Source organism: Piliocolobus tephrosceles, chromosome 12 (genome assembly GCF_002776525.5).
Source record: "Piliocolobus tephrosceles isolate RC106 chromosome 12, ASM277652v3, whole genome shotgun sequence".
Lineage (NCBI taxonomy): Eukaryota > Metazoa > Chordata > Mammalia > Primates > Cercopithecidae > Piliocolobus > Piliocolobus tephrosceles.
In genome coordinates, this window is record NC_045445.1 from 81156971 (window position 1) to 81160777 (window position 3807).

Here is a 3807-nt window from a genome sequence, read left to right on the forward strand (position 1 = left end):
TGAAAACAGAATTGAATTCGATTGGGTTGTGCACTTGGGACCCTGGATTACACTTCCAGGAACCACATGAGGAAGCTTGAATAGGAACAGGTATGTTTTGGAAGTGTTTGGGGAGTAAAGGCATGGGGGGTTGGGGAGGAGGAATGAGTGAATGATTACAACCTGGACATATTTGTGTACTCCTACTTAGGTCAAGAAGTTGAACATGACCAGGGCTACAGAAGCCCTCCTCGAAGCAGTTTGTTTGTTTGTTTGTTTGTCTGTTTTTTTGAGACAGGGTCTTGCTCTGTCACCCAGGCTGGAGTGCAGTGGCACGATCATGGCTCACTGAAGCCTCAACCTCCTGGGCTCAGGTGATCCTCCCACTTCAGCCTCCTGAGTAGCTGGGACTACAGGAGTGCCCCAGCACTCCCAGCTAATTTTTTTTTTTTTTGTAGAGATGGGGGTCTCATTATGTTGCCCAGGCTGGTCTTGAACTCCCGGGCTTAAGTGATCCTCCCACTTTGGCTTCCCAAAGTGCTGGGATTACACCTGTGAGCTACCACATCCAGTCTCAAAGCGGTTTTTTAACCATCATTGCATATCGTTCTCACACCAGCCCTGTCAGGTAGATATTACCAGTTTAATCCACTCTACAGATACTTAAACAGGCTAAGACAGGGGAGGCAGCTTAGCCAAGGTCCATATTGGCTTCTTACATTGAGCCTACACCCATGCTCAAGATGTTCCCACTGGAGGAAAAACAACAAAAGAGAAGAGCAGACACGGAACCCCTCCTTTCTCCCTTATCCTTTCTGCCTCACCATTCCTCTCCTCTTCTCATCTGAGCTTCTCATTTGGGAAGCCTATATCTCGCGTCCCATGTCCTCACTTCCTCCTCCAGGCTCCACTGTGGCCCCTGGAGCTTTTCTCACCCAAGCACTGGTGTCCCCATGGCCATAGTCCATTAGATGCTTAAGGATCTGCTGGGGGTCACACACTCCCTCTGAACTAAATGAACCCAACTAGTACATGGTGCAGCCAGGTTTTGGACCCCTGTCTATCTCCACATTCAGTACTTTCTCCACCATATCCTTTTTTACTCATCTAAATTGGACGAGGAATGCTTTTAGACATCTTTTGTGCTTTCCTCTCCCTCCCCTACCCACTCACTGAGTCCTGTAAATTGTTCCTTAGAACTGTCTCAAATTGGAGCATTTCATGGCATCACCTCCACTTCCCTCACCCTGGTCCCAGCCACCATCATCCCTCTCCAGACCCCTGCAATGAAGATCTTCTTCACTGGGCTCCCTGATTCCACCTCTGCATCCTAAAATCTGTTCATGACACAGCAGCCAGAGTGAGCTTTTACAAACATAAATCAAACCACATCACTCCATTGCTTGGAACCTTCCAATGATCTGTTGTCTAAAGTGTCAAGTCCACAAGCTTCAGCCTATACTCAGAACCAGCTTCATCTGACCTCTTTGCCTCCTCTCTTGATTCCCTGAAACAGACCCCTCTGCCCATTCAATCTGGGCTACTCATTCTCTTCTTTACCTTGTCATTGTGGCTTATCATTTCATGGTAAAGCGACCAGGGAAAAGCTTTGTGGTCAGAGAAGCCTAGATTCAGATCCTCATGCTGCCATTTCTACCTGTGTAACCTTGTACAACTTACTTAACCTCCCCAGCTTCCATTTTCCATGTATAATGGGAGAATGAAAACATCTAACTTGTAAGCTACTGTAAGCCTTTCATGAGATAATGCTGAAATGAGCTAAATGACACCGGGCCCATAGTAGGTGCTTGCTAAACAGTGCTTCCCATCCCCTCTCACCGCCTCTACCCGCTGTTCCCAAACCCTACAGGCTGCTCCTCAAGCTTCAGCTCAAATTCCATCACCCCTTGAAAGCCCTCTTTGCACACATCCCTACTAGCAGTCTGCAGGGATAATTCCTCTCAATACCTTCAGCTCTGGCTGGCTGAGCCTCTCATTTATCTTTAAACATAGATGTCCTGGAATTGTTCGAAATCTTCCACGTATTCATGAACCTTCTCTGCCCCAGCAACTTATGAATTCTTTGTGGGATGGGCCAAAGTTTGGGTGTTTGAAGCTGTGCCTTGTGGAGGGCCTTGCACAGAGGATGGCTCAGTATCTGCCCATTCATGGGCACGGGCCAAGCTACCCTGCTCATGCAGACCTTCCTTCCTCTCCTTCCTCCCAGCCCTCCTTGGCTCCCTGATGATCCCTCTGAAAGCTCCATGCTTGGTCCTTGTTCCTCTACCAACCCAACAGTCTTCTCAAATTTTTCTCATCCCTTCCTCCTCATCAGTGTGCACATCCAGGTTGGGTAGGGTGCTGGCGGCGCTGTTCTAATGGGTTCACTGATGCAAGATCACTGCCTGTGGAGAGGGGCTGGAAAGGCTGGCTAGCCTTTTCACTGAGCACTGTGCTCAGGGAGGGAGGCGTGGTGGCTTTAGGAGGGGAATGAAATACCTGTGGTGTCTTCATGTGGAGTTTGGGGAAGAACGGTTTCTTTCTTTTTTGCCCGTGTGCAAGCTAAGCCCAGCCAGGAGCACCCAGTTCTATAGAAGAGAGAGGGAGGGCCAGGCCCCAACATTTGGCTGGTCCCCCACCCTACTTGGTGCCTTAGACACACCAAGGGAGGAGACAGAGAAGTCTGAGGCCCAAAAGAAGCAACTCAGGGGCCCATGCCCCCAAAGTGAAACAGCTTAAGGTTCATCGTTACCATCTCACTGGCTGTACCCCTCTGTACTCAAGGATGTCAAAGTGGGTGGACAGGGAAGTGCGGCAGGTGGTACTATCTCTGGACTGCCCCCTGGAACCCAAGAGCTGGGACAAGAACTACCCTGTCACTTTAGTCATGCTCTTACTCCTCACAACCACCCTGTCAGGTGTGGATTATTAGGACCTAAGTTGAAGATGTGGAGACAGAGATTAGATTAAAAAAAAATGGAGCTAGTAAGTGGCAGGGTTGGGACTTGAACCCAAGTTAGGCCGACTCCAAGCCTGTCTCCTTTTCATTCTGCTGGGCCTGTCTGCCATAACCTGCACATGCTCTATCCTGGTGTGGGGAATTTCCAGGTACAAGTTCCATAAGGAAAAGTGAATTCTAATACACACTCCGACTCTGACTCCAGTGGGCTGTAGCCTGCCAATGTCTACCCCTCATAGTGCTTGTGTGTTGTGCGCCCCAAGAGAGCGCACAACTCACTCAACCCTGGGCCCGGAGACACTTTCCAACTGCACATCAGGCACGGTCCCTCAAGCCTGAAACATAAACTTCCCTTCTAGCCCCAGTGAAGTGTTCTCTAGGTTCTATTCCTTCTGGCTAGAATGCTTTTCCTTCCAATTCCATCTCTGCTTGTGAAAAGTCAGACTTACTTCTCAAGACCCAGCCCAAATGTCTCCTCCCCCATGAGGCTTTCTCTGAGCCTTACAGCCAGAATTGACTTCACCTCTGCACAACCGTATCCTCTCTACAGATCTCAGGTCCATCTTGAGCCTTTTCTGATCTTCCCAAATGCAAATAGTCTTCCCCTTGAGTTAATTCCCATGGTACAGTATTCCCCCAAATGCAGTACACATTGTGCTAGTGGCATGTGAGGTGATAGTACAATGGGGAATTTTAGAAATATATCGATGATCTTTTAAAGTTTAGCAGTCACATATTTATTCTAATGTATATTAGATTCTAATAAAAATTCCAGGGGAAAGTTGAGTGCATGAAATGTAATTTCTTGAATATTTGAGGCAGAATTGAATGAGTTGGTTTAAAGAAAAATAATTTGGTATCTGTGAATT